Consider the following 15,037-nt stretch of genomic DNA (forward strand, 5'->3'; position numbering starts at 1 on the left):
GTATATGTACTTCCATATACACTCGCTTATTATAAAATGGAGCGTGATTCTCAGGTCTATCATAACTATTTAACTATAAAACATTAATAATTGAAATAACTCATTTACAATTCGATTTGTGTAAAAATCTAAATAAAATATTCTGATTCGTAGTATGATTACTAATATATATAGAAACTACAATAAAAACATAAAAACTATAACGTCAACAATTAGTTTAAAAAAAAAATGGACAATTGAGTGCCACTAGGTGTCGATTGCACTCTGCAGCCATTGAATAGATCACGGGTTATATTTTAATTCATTGTTAAAGTCACCGTACATAAAAATGACACTGAGCAAAAAACGTTTAGTGGGTACACATGTTATGCTATATTATTTTTTAACTGATATTTTAACAAGTTTGTGCAAGAATCACTACGGTATAGATAAATAATTAATATGTAGATTTGTATACACGTTAAGTAAACATTTTCTTTAATGTAAGTTTATCTATTATGAACATGAATTAAAACTAAAAAGCTATAATATCTCGTAACGCTGACGTTCTATATGAACTTTAACGATGTAAATCGAAATCGCGTGGCTTATTTTAATTCCGCTAATAACGTAATAATTTAATGAACGATCACCCACAAACCATTTACGCAAATTAATAGAAATCTAGATTGTTTGTTTATAAATATTTATCAATTATAAGAGGATAGACCTAAGTATATAAGAATATAAAATAGTTGTTGATACTGTTGCTTCTAATCTCAAATTTTAAACTTTTGTTTTCACCATATTTTACCATTTTTCCAAATTTTAATAACACGTACACCTGCTATACTATAGAAGTGGATATATTATTATATTTTGGTACCTATTAGTATATTACATTGTTATGATTCATGTTATCGTCATTGACTACGATGCTATTGGTAAAAAAACACTTTTATAGTATATAATTTTTCTGACAAATATTAAAAAAAAATTTAAAGGCACTACATTTTATAATATTCAAGTTTATGACAATAGACTTTCAAACACTTGACTAGTTATTAGCACCATGAAGACATTATACAACACTTGGACATCACACTACATTGAAGTACATTGTATAATATACGTAATGTGTTATATAAGTGCATACGATATTACGATGTATATTACATTATTATATGTATATACAAAGTATATCAGTGTCATAGGCTCGTGGAAATATACAAATTTACCTACGTGATACATATATTATATTATGTATTACTGTCATACATAGAATTTCCATTTGTGCATGCGTGCAAAACAATCGCAACTTGATAGTATAAACCATTCAAAATTAAAATTAAAGTGTTTTATCGAAACGTGTATACGACAGTAGTTTATATTATATACGTACCTATATTCATCAGTACCGACGACATTTTGCATAAATCATTACGCCTACATACTATTATTATATAATACCTATGATATTTGGTAACTGATCATCGCGAGGACGTGTTGCCTAGGTACTCGTTTTATACATCAGCTAATGTGTACGTTGCACACTCGTGTAGAAATACACGCGCATGCATGTTACACTCTATGCGTTCGTAATGCTCACCATACAGTTGTGCGCTAAATACTGTAATATATTTTTATCCTAACAGTGTTATTAAAATAATTTTAATATAAAAACCTTTTGAGGAATCGCAAAAATTTACCTTATGTTTTAGAAATATTACGATGTAATAAAAAAATTAATCTAAAGAATTCAATACCTATATGTTTTTAGAACGGTACAAATTCTTATTTATTTTTTTTTCATAAAATACTAAATTTTTGTGGTGGAATCACCTCTCTACTACATTTAATCGTGTTTTCCTCAACCTATGTGCGATTAACATAAATGCGCGTAACAGAAATCGTTCACAGATTACGAGGACATTCTAAGTATATATATATATATATTATACTATATAGTGCAACTCGGTGTATAAATATTTGTAGCGTTAAGTTTTTGCAAACGCCCTGTATTGCAACACTATATAATATAATATCATATTATACAGTATTGTACGAATCGTTAATACCGAATTTTACGTGCAAAGCACGGCAACGATAAGTCTCGTCCGTAAGTACATAATATTATACCTACAATAATGCGCAACGTTATGGCGAGGAACGGTGCAGGTTTTATACGTATACAATGCATATAATATGTGTGTATATATACGTATATACACATTACACACCAGTGGTATAAAACTTTTGGAAAACTATCGCGTGCACACAATATATACCCTGTATATATAGTGTTATTTATATATATATAATTTTATATTGCAGTGCGGGCCGATATATTTTACGATGGGCTTCGCAGCGTGGGTGAGAATAAAAATAAAACCCACCGTTGCGTGGGGCGCTGGTCTGAGGAGGAGTAGTCGGAGGAGAAGGTTTGTGATAAGCTTTTCGACGGGATTAATCGGCGTGACTTAATTAAGTGGCCGTCTTTTACAGTCTACAGGTGCGGGTGAGTAGTTCGGCAAAAGTGCACTCCAAAAGCATAGGCTTCTGAGCAGCCCCCGCCCATTCCGTCACCGATCATTAGGTAAAGTCGACGGCATGCATTATACATTTACAAGAAGAGGGATTCAAACATACAATACGGGTGGTAGTAGGTACCAATATAGCGCAAATTTTATTATTAATAATATATACGTATATTATGTTTAATTGCGTTTCGATAAACCTTTACCTATTCCGATGAAATTTGATGACCGCCATTACAGAATATATTTAAATAATATTTGAACTATATAATTCTGAAATTTACTTATAAACGTTGACTCGGTGTGTTGTTTTATATAACATACGTTTATCTATCTTAAACATAATACAATTCATTTTATTGATACATATTTTTCTTTTTCAGATAATCAAACATATATACTTAATAGATATAATATATTCAACTTAGTGACAAATTTTTGATTAACCTCATAATATAAGCGTATGCAGCTTGTATTGGAGATTGGGAGTTATAATTATATTGCTAAATAAAAATAAATATAAACATAATATGAATGGTACCTAATATAAAATACTATAAATTAAATTTAAAGATTATTAATAAATGTTTTATATAAAACAATGTTAACGATAAATAAATAAATTAATATAGGTACATACAAAAAAAAATGTAATTCAAATAGTTAATATTAATACACTTTATTTTCCGATTACAAAAATAAATATTTTTATATTAAGCATATTTAATAATAACAATCTACTTTAAGTATCTTTTTTAAGAAATTCAAAAAGCATAGGATCGATAGGGGTTGGTCCCAAATAATCCACAAAAGATTTATTAGCATATTTAACCATTATATCATAATTTCTCAATTCTCTTTTGTTACCTTTTGGTACTTAACTCCTTTTGATAATTATCTGATATAAATTTCTTAACTAAGAACTTAGAAATATGTTTTTATACAAGTATCTTATTGGCAATAAACCAAATCCTTTATGATTTTCATTTGTTGATCCTTGTAAATTTATTTTACAAATTATCTAACAATATTATTTTAATTAAATATAGGTAAGTACATTTAATGTGTTATCTCGAAGGACAATTCATACCAATAAGCATTATAATGAAAATGAGATTAATATAGTATAAAGTAAACTAATCTTATTGTTTATTTAGATACCATATTTTTGAGTTTGGCTAGTTTGTAAGTTACGAAACTTTGCTTTCATAATAACATATCTAATCTTTTATATAATTATCTATAATTTTTATAGTACCCTAAAATTTTAATTTTCCCAAACTAATAAGGAATTCGATTATTATATATATATATATATTTATATTTATTTAAATAATTTAACAGTTATTAAGAATAGAAGTACCTAAGTGATAGATTATGTAAATGTGAAACGGTAGCATTTCTATGACCAGATGTATGTTAATATAATTTTTGATATATTTTAAAGAATAAAAAAGAAACCATACTTTTGTTACGTAGAAAAAAGCTTCAGTATAATTTACAGAATTACAGTCTTCTATGAGTAATATGCCAAAGGCACATGAGATGAATGTAATAATTATAATTATAATATTCTCATTTGAAACGTAGAAACGAAAAAAGTTTGATTGAGAATGTTCGTCTCTGTCGTACGTTTGTAATTACTTTTATTAAACACGCTTATAATATGATATAAATGCATCTAAGTGGAAAGTTGATACAACTTAGAAGAATAATAATCAAGTATCAACTAGTAACATAATATACATGACTTTATAAAAATACCACCTCCTCCTGTGCATAACCCTTTAGTCACACTTTTCCCTGTCAAACAAAATCACCGGTACACCGAACAATATTATATATATTCACCTGCACGCGCGTGCACAAATAGGTACACACACACACACAACCGTTTCCTCGCACACAAATAACTACTTTATCACCCGCTCCGCATATCGACCTTAGCCCCGTCGCAAACTTAATATCAATTATTATTTACCTGCGTGCACTTCAAAACTACATAATTTAAACTCCTCGCCGCCGTCAGCTCCACCCAAATACTCTACTACCATCCCTCACCGCCGCCGACGCCAATTGCTCCGAAATGCTCTCATTTGCATAAAAAAATAACTTTACGCAAACAATTAAAGGGTGAATTTCAATTGGATCGGACAGCGGCCCATAATTGTTATTAGATTCTAATTTGCTTATATAATATTACGTAAACAAAGAACCCTCGTGCGCAAAGCTGTGTTGTATAGCACACATACGTAAATAATATTATGTATTTATAATAATATGAACAATATAATATTATTAGTATTCGCGGGTGGGCTGTAGTGTTTTTCTAGATAGCGCCGACCCAATGAAACGAGTACCACCGCCCCCCCCCTCTGTAACCGCACATATTTGTAGTATTATTATACGAATAATAATAGTTATAATTTTACGAACACATATTATTATTGTGGCGAATTACGTCACTCAACACATACATTTGTGTATGTATTATCGCAGTCGTCAACCTAAAATCTGCCTCCACAATATTATTATAAATAGGGTTTTTTATGTAGTCCCATATGAGCGTAGGTACCCGAGGTATGCGTATATGTCGGGCACAGTGGATGTTCGAAATTTTCCCGAAATTTCATTTTTTTTTGTTTTATTTTTAATACATACATATTTACGTTTTATTATAATAGTATGTAGTATTAATTAAAATGTTGTTTGAAAATCATCATAAAAATAATATGACGTATGTGTCTAATGCTTGCACTACGACTGTTGCGACTGTACACACTCTACACACGATATAATATAATATTATAATATTGTCCGTTCACAACTTCAGCCATGTGACAATACAATACAACTTGTATCCATACTATTCGAATTTACTATTTGTACATTGGATTGGACTATTTGAGGAGGTTTAGTGCGTAATGACATCAATCGATTACGACGGTTACGGTGAACTGCTATAATACATGTAATCTAATAATCTGTTACAGACAATTAATATCGTTTAATCTCCTAAACCGGAATGCGCATAGTGTTCTCACAAATCCGATGTAATATAATATATATATTATTATGTGTTTTTTTAATAATTCAATATTAAAACGTTGTCATGTACTAATGCGATGATTCACACACTTATTGCGTAATATATTATAATAATAAAGTACGTACGGTGTAGTTAACCTACAAAAAAAAATTCATTCATGGATCGACATAAATATTCTATATCATTCACCCAGATTGATAGTGATACCATTATTGTATTATAATCTATAATTTCAATAATACACAATGTTTTGTTTTTTTTTTTTACACTGAACAAATAAAAGCAAATTAAGCCGATTTGTGAATTTAAAAAAAAAAACCGACTATAATTTACATAATAGCAGAATAATGAGAATTAAACCATTTACAACAATACGGTTGATTATACTTAACTTTTTACAGGTACAATGCTATGCACAATGAAACCGTATTCATTTATATTGTGTTATTTATAATAATATTTATTGTTGTTGTTTTTTAATGTTCCATTAAAAATACATATTTATAAACAAAATTTTAACAATAGCGCGTAAGAAGATTTGTTCACTACTTAAAATATCTTTAATATTTTATAAGACAATTTTGGTTGTAGAATATAAGATGCTTTTTCGGAAAGTTTTGATGTTTATTTGTATAACCTTTATATCATTTAATATTTCAATAATTCAAAATCAATAAAGAAAATAATATAAAAAAAATATGTTTATTCTTTAAATCATACTTTATCAGACTTAGTGATGATTTCGTTATATCTACCTACACAAAATAAGGGTGAATTATCATGTTAAATAAATTTGGAAGCGATGATAAATATCGGTCTATCTAAATTGGTTTTTCTGATTTCTGCAGAAAAAATAACTATCTAGCTAAACCTAAAATTTAAATGTTTTGTATAATATTAGTTAAGTTATTGAATATAATACAGTTTCAATGAACAATTTAGTTAATCATGTCATAAGTAAACTTAAAGTTACTTTTTTTTTTTTTGGAAATGTCGATTCTTTAAAAGCGTGAATAATAAAACATTTTATAGGCAATGTTTAATGTAATAAACTAAGTTAAAACATTAGACTTTTAAAGCACTCTTTTAACACTAAACATTGGTTGCATACATAAAAAAACACGTCATTGAAAAACCAATCTCCATTGCTCATCCACTCAGAATTTTAAACAATAAACATTAATTTAATTTTCATCATAAAACTTTGAAACGTGAATCCTGTCACTACAGATTATTTTATATACTTTTAGTTTCATTCAGAGAGAGAATTAACCCTTATATTTATTTGTTGTAAGATAAGAATCAAGTAAATATTCCGATTATGTTGCGAATAATACAATTATAACTTATCGTATAATATAATATTATTATACACAACTCATTCAAACGTTTTTGCATATAATAATGCAACTACATCACTTTATTATTACTATATGCGTAACACAGAACAGAGAATAATAGGTAGATAAAACTATAAAAGTATTTGTTTGTGTAAAACTATAAACCATAATTACTATTCACTTAAATATATGTATTGCATGTTACATGTGCTGCTAAAATCGTAATAGCAGGTATTTTTTATTTTAATTAGCGACCGCATTTTTTCTTAATAGGTATTCTTTTATAACAATATGTACACGCAATTATAACGTTTTTAAGTTAGCCGTTGTTTACAGCACATTATTGATTGGTAAGAAGAAATCTCAATTTGTGAACACATTTTCACATACATCTTTGAAATAGGTGTTAACCACTTGGGCTTAAAATAAATTTAATTAAAACCGTTTTACAAAAAAAAATTTAAATTAATTTCCTACAAATTATACAGCTACCGATAACTGTGATACATTTAAAGTGTATAGCTTATAAGTCTGTAGCATAAAATATAATATAAAAATTAAAAAGTCGAAAGTTTACTTAGATCGCAGAAACGATACCCTAATTTTATAATTAGGTTTTTTTCATAAACACGAAGTTTGAAATAAACTTACACAACGATAATATATTGAATACAGGTGTATAACGGGAAAATGCTAAAAATATTCATATTCCTACTTACATTGTTGGTTGTTTTTTTTTTTTTTTTTTGAACTGTGCACAGTTTTACGTCACATCGATAACAATAAGAAAAAAATAAGTAAGAATAATAATTAAAAAAAAAAATAAGCATGAACAATAAACAGTATACTGTACTTTAAGAGACGAAAGGGATTCGATTCCAATATCGGTTTAATAGATGAAACACTCGGAAAAGCACGTGCCGAGGCTTCGTGTAGTATTGATACAAAGTACTGCGTGCAACAACCAATGCGTATTTTTATTTATTTATTTATTTTTATTTTTTTTTTTTTTAGTTCGCCAGAGCAATTATATTCTGTGTATTTTTAATTAAAACAAATAACGCATTTGTAGCAAACGAGGAATCGGCCCACTATACGCATTATTATTTTACCAATTTTCATTTCAATTTGTTTTTTTGTTCTTGTTTTATTTTCTACACTCTACAGTTGATATCCGACTTAATAATTTATTCATTTATGGGAACTTTTAATTAATTCCCCCCTCCTCACACATATGTTAGTCGTTAGCCAAAGTTGGAACCACAACGTCACAAAATGTCTAATAACCACGATGCCCATAATAATATTATGAAAACAATAATACATTTTCATATTAAGAATTGCGGATATACGATTATCATTGTGATGGTTTATTTTTCTAAGCACGAAATAATATATATTTACTTGTATGGGGAGCGTTGATAAATTTCAATACAAATAAAATATTATTATTTATTTTAATAATATGTATTATTAACTGCTATTTTCATATATTGGTCGTCAAAGTATTATACAATCGTACATTTTTTACAACAGAGTTGTGTGAATTAAAATTAATTTGAACCTGTACATATTACTGTATTAACAAATAGGTATCGTTTAATATTATTTAAAACGAACGTTTGGCGTTGATTAACGATCAAATAAAGAATTGTATTTGTATACGTATTTATATTTGTACATTATATTTACCTATAATAAATTACTTAAAATACATAACGACTGAAAAAATCGTTAACAATTAATATAACGGCATATAACAATAACGAGTGTAAAAATGTAAAATCCAAACATCGGAATTCATGATAAATACGAATTTGAACGTTATAAATTTTAAACTCGTACAAATTTTGATCGATCATCTAAAATTATATTGACATTACAATTGTTATCATATTAAAGAATTTTTTTTTTTTATAAAAAATAAAATAGTTTTTATTCCATTCGTTTTTTCTTAGTAGATGTCAAAAAATTAATTCGGTGGTACTCTACAGTATGTTTAATACATGATACTATTGAATTTAGTGATATTTTGATTTCTAACAAAAGTGCAGAATATTATACGTTACAATCTACCATACTCGTATAATATAATTTATGTAAATTTAAATATTTACAAAACTCTATTTGCTTTTTGCACGGGAACACAAATGTTTAAAACGCTTGTACGATTTAATATACGTATACCTAACTACTGGCGAATACAATTAAAATATGTTTAAGTCGTTGTATGTATGTTATTAATAAAGACAAACAATATTATTTCTCTTAGGAGTAATAGTTATAAGAGAAACATAAATAAACTAAATAGTACTTAGCTATATAGTGTTTATTAATATTTTACAATGCTCATTCATATATTAACAGAATCTTTTGTAGTGTAAACAATAATATAGTCACCTAAGATAGTACCTACAGTTACCTAAAATTCCTATCTACGTATAAAAATGACATAAGTGATAATTCAAAACTTTAATTGAAAATGATTTCGGTAAAGAAAGATCGGATATGTACTCTTATTGTTTGTTTAAAACTACAGTATATAGTCACCGTTTCGCTGTTACCCTTTGAAAATGATAGAAAAACTAAAAGTGACATTGTGAAGTAAATTATTACGAACCTCGACTAAAGAATTATCTCTCGTGTGCACTCAAAAAGTTTATTCCATACAACACGTCCATGAAATGGTACCACTCATATTATTATAAAAGTTTTTTATGTGCTTATACCGAACGGTCAACAGATAATTGTTTAAGTAATATGTATATAGGTACGTAAAATGTTTATTACGCTTCGTGGCATAAACTCATACTTATATATTTTTTTTAAATATATATAATACATAACAAAACACAAACCACAGAAATAACAGTTATTTATAAAAAAAAAAAGTATTTGAACGTTTTAATGTACCTACTAATAAATCTACTTGTTTTTATTTTATTTTATAGTGTTATTATTCTCGAGGTTATAGGTTAGGTTAATATAATTAAATTTCATTGATTTAAATTCAAAGTTTTATTTTTATAGACACATAACATTTTTATAGGCATAAAAAGTATATATTCTGTTTTAAATGTATTGTAGCTACGACCTACATTTTATAGTACGTTATAGAGACATATTATAATTTTTTTACTTTAATGTCAGCTTACAGTTGCATCTCAAACATTTATAAAAATTGTATTTTTGTATTATCTATTGTAGTCATATTATAATATAATAGACATACCTACCTTAATACTTTATATATATTATATAATATTATAAATTATAAATATGTATAATGCGGAAATTTAATTATAATATGCTTTAATACAAAATAAAAACATCTGTATAGTAAGTACTTAAGTATATAATTAAGTTCTCGGTATGAGAAAAGATCAAAAAGTTGATTTATTTGAATGAAAAATATTAGTCAAATCACATCACTCCATTTAAATGATTTTTTAGAACTAGTAGAAAAAAACTGTTTTCCCTAGATCAAAGTCACGAACTTGTATAAGAACTATATATTAATATGGTTTCACTCACGTATCTATTATAATATTTATATATTCTCAGTAACGTACTTAGGTCTTAGATACTGAATATATTCTGTCCTGTATACTATGACCCACTCTTATAGGCTATATTATCAATTACCGCGGGAGACGGAAGTGGTTATAAAATATTCGAACAAAGTTACAGGTTCGGTTAGCTAGGTTTATAATAAATTGCTCATTTTACTCGTTATTAAATATCAATATATTATAATATTATAACAATGTATTTCTAAACATCCTACAAGCCCGATTTAAAGTATTTATAAGTTTCTAGTTGATTAATCAAAGAATACTTAACTACACCTATACTATTATAGGCATATCATGTGCAGTGTAGTATTTTCAGTTTTCACAAAGTACTATATTAAACTTATTAGCCTGTATTATAAAATATTACTTATTTACACATAAATAACCTCACAAAATTTACACTTTTTGTATGGTCATATAAGTACGCAATATTTAGAAGGTTATAATATTCTGGTATAAAATTACAAAATATTATAATAATTAGATATATACCTAATTATTTTTTTTATATACGCGTATAAAATAAACAGGTTAACTATCTATGTATCTAAATGCCCAATAAAATTATTTATTGTAAATTTATTTTTGATTCTAAATTTAAATCAATACGAACAAAGATGTTTCAAGTATCTGAAGTCATAATAATATTAAATTCAGATTTGAATTTCGCACAAGTTGACACCTGTGGATCAATACAATATTATATTTATTTTTAAAGTCGTTGTAAACTTTTGATTATTAATTTATATGGATTCTCCGAACAAAACTTTTCGAGCTATTTTTTCTGTCTCGATAAATGTTTTGATGGAGTACGGTAAAATGAATAAAAATAAATTAAAAACTAATCCAACGAAAAATATGCTGTACTCAGAATCAAAAAAAAAAAAATGTAGGTATTTATCACCAAATACTTAATAATTGGTAACATTTGGTATTAAAATATTACAATAATAACATGTGACGTACGCGGCTTTGAAATGTTTGTATTCAATTAATTATACTTGACAATTGTTGTATTTAATTTACATCACCGTTAACTTCAACTATGCAAATATTAAATTATTATTATTATTATTATTATTATCAAAGAATACTGCGAACCGTATATTATGACGGGACGAATAAGCAAATATGGCCGACGATTGTAGTATACTTGGTATATTTTATGTTTGTGTGTATATTACAGGGCCTCGTAAATTAAATCGAAAACAAAGTATGCGCCACACAAACGCATACATAACACACTCACGCACGCGCGCACAAATAGCCTATACACACCATAATACGATCCGTTAGAAAAACAAAAAGGTATAATAGTGCAAAGGGGATATTACAGTTATGTTTGGACGAGGGCGGGCGTGCGATTTTATTATTTTAATATTTATACACATCCAAAGGTACGCGCTATACGCCGGCGATCCGACAGATGATACGAGTGGTTTGCCGCTGTTTATTGTACTTTGTTAAAACCGTTCGTTGCTGTACAAACGGCGTTCCGGCTGTTTGTTCTATCGGTATAATATAATAATAATAATAATAATAATGTGTATATATATATATATAGGTATACCTCCAACGATAAATCAATTTTGAGCTTTTCATTTTTTTTTCACCCCCTCCCACCACAAACCCCTAGGTTTTCCATAAATTCAACACTGCTTCCCCGACCACCGCTCGCACATCGCTGATTACTGTACAGTGTACGCACCGTATCAGAATCGTTTCGCGAATTATTGTTTTCGAATTTATTACGCCCGTGACGCTCGTGGCACATTATGCCGCCGCCGCTGAATCGATGTCTCCGACCCCTATCGGAAACGATTAAAAAAATATAATATAAAAAAAATAATAATAATAATAATAAAAACATAGGAATAAATATTTTGTATTAATGAATAAAATCAAACCATTTTTCATGTAGTTGAAAGATATTTTTGTTTTAAAATCGCATTATTCTGTTACATGAAGCAATCGGCATAATGCATGTAAAAAATGATAACAATAATAGGTATTATAATAATAGTAATAGAAATGGGGAAAAAACTGCAAAATATACATTATTGTATGCGTGTAATACGGTCTCGCGTTAAGCGCACCCACGTCTGCGTCGTAATAATATACGACGTATATAAATGCGCATTACAAAAAAAAGGATGTATAATTTATTTTTCCCCTAAAAAATTATCTATGTAGTTTTTTCCTCGTAAGTAAACTCATAGTGGTCTCGGTAATGTGCAAAAACACACTTTTTTCACACCACCACACGGTTGATTTATTCGTTAACGTGTGGTCAACATCACAACGCACCGTCGTATAATAAATTATTTTATTATTATTAAACATATGGGGCATAATATAGGAATCCCCAAACACCCACACCTTTTTGTATGGAATGGTGGTCGCTTATTTGAATCAATCGTCCCGGAGCGGCATCCCGCCGATAAATGTCCGAAAAATCCTAGTCCCTCATAATATATATATACTGTTCCCCGGAACATCCTTTAGGTGGACCCTTTAATCTTTACTGACAAAAATTCTATTTCGATCTAAACGGTTGATAACATTAAGAGTAAGTAGTTAAAGTAATCGGATTTCGATTCTTCTTCTTCTTCTTCTTAAAAAAAAGCTAGGATTAGACTGAAAATCGGTTATACGTATACACTCGTATAGAAAAACATTCTTTAGGACTCTGAACAAAAGAAGAAGCTTTACTTAAAATTAGATTTACTGCTTTTTATTGTGTAAAATTTTGAATTTTATCTTTTTTTTTATCTATTTATATTTGTATAATTAACTATATATTATCATTCAATTAAAATTTAGTGTACATTTAATGTATAGGATATTTTGAGTTTATATAGTTGTTTTGCAAATAATATAAATAAGATGTTACATTTCTTCTACTTTTTCAATATGGTTTATGTTTTTCATATTAATTTATTGTAGGGAAAGATCTTATAATATATGAGATTGGTCATATCTAAGTTCTCCCCTAATGTAGTGTCTAATACCTATAGTTTCATTAATTTGATCAAATATAAATAATTCATAGAGCGAGTCATTAAAATTAAATATAATATAATATTTATTTAATAATAATTTATATTTTTATCATGCCTATATTATATATTATTAATAGAGAATTTATAAAAAAAAAAAAAGTTACTAAATAACATTTTACTGCAACTTATCATTTTCGAAATTCATTATGTTTTATTATTGAAATCAATAGTCCAAATATTTACTTAGTAAAATGTATTAGGTATTCAGAAATATCTCCCTCTTCGTTAATTTTGCATTAGCGTTATAAAATGTAATGTTTATTTTTATTATTAATATTTTGAAGTGTTTACGTTCATAATATATAAATAGGTATCAATCAAAAAATCTTTAAGCGAAAGTTAAAAATCAAACGGCATATTTCAAGTTTATTGACAAAATTTTGACAAGATAAACATTGAGCCTTTGATCATATTTCTAAATTTATATTAGTAAAAACATTTTAGCTACAGTAATATTGGTTTTACAATCAGAACTTTACACAACCCTCCAGAAACAAAACATGCTATTCAAAAGTCTAGTAGCAACAATGCCACGAAATCACATCGAGTGTTTGTTCATATATAAAATATATACTCATAATTAAATAAATTTAAATTTAAATTAAATATTTGTTGTGACTTTTTCCTTCAAAGAGCACAAATCCTTTGATAATTTAATGTTGTATTCCGCTATGGTTTGCTTAGAGACTTATGAGTTTGATTCGTTTTGATAGGGTGTTCTAAAAGTAAAACACCAGTCCAACTTTACCTTGGCTCTAAACTTTATTAATAAAATAAAATACATTACTTCTAAAAATTTTTCTCATTTAACAAGGCAATAATAATAACTGTATATTCCAAAGCTGCCCATCGTAGAGTCAATCGTGAAAATCCCAGTTTACAAACAAAACTGGCAGGAAGATTAGAATATTACTTAATATATTATGTTAAATTTCATGTAAAATATAAACTAACATTGTGTACATCTCATGTTCATATGTACACCGTTTATTCACAAAATTTAAATTATTCTATATAGGTGAATGGATGAGAATTCTTGTTCAAACATATTCGTAGAACAGTTAATAGGTACAGAAATTAAGTGATTTCGTTTTATGGTTATAATATTATGTTTTATTATATGGTGAATTATAATTATATAGTTCCCGTTTATTTAAAACATCATTTGCTTATAGAGGCTGATACTTTTATTAAACAATATTCATTATTTCAATGTAAAATACATTAATGTTTTTGAAAATATTTGTTTTGTATAATTTCCATTTGAAGTTTAATAAATACTTTTTTTTAATTATGTTTTTAAATTTTTTTATTGTTATAATATTTTAATTTCTTATTCATTTAAGATATAAAAATACATTTTTCATCTCATATTGCCAAGTAGAATATTTTTCTCAGTATTTTGATACCATAAAAATCGAAATTCGGGTTAGTAGTTTATAAGTTATTTAATGTTTAGATAAACGAAGTAGAGAAGTACGTGGATACCCCGCAA

General features: G+C 27.3%; 1 protein-coding gene and 1 long non-coding RNA gene across 2 annotated transcripts in view; one reads left to right on the plus strand and one right to left on the minus strand.

The window, feature by feature from the left end:
* LOC114133080 (discoidin domain-containing receptor 2) overlaps positions 1-15,037 on the minus strand; it is a 239,687-nt gene that overhangs the window by 79,713 nt on the left and 144,937 nt on the right. The gene's annotated exons all lie outside the window — the stretch shown is intronic.
* On the plus strand, positions 1,022-2,571 carry LOC126549218 (uncharacterized). The gene is made up of 3 exons (XR_007603365.1): positions 1,022-1,093; positions 2,314-2,420; positions 2,485-2,571. It is a non-coding gene; the product is annotated as an uncharacterized LOC126549218 (long non-coding RNA).

Source organism: Aphis gossypii, chromosome 1 (genome assembly GCF_020184175.1).
Source record: "Aphis gossypii isolate Hap1 chromosome 1, ASM2018417v2, whole genome shotgun sequence".
Taxonomy (NCBI): Eukaryota; Metazoa; Arthropoda; class Insecta; order Hemiptera; family Aphididae; genus Aphis; species Aphis gossypii.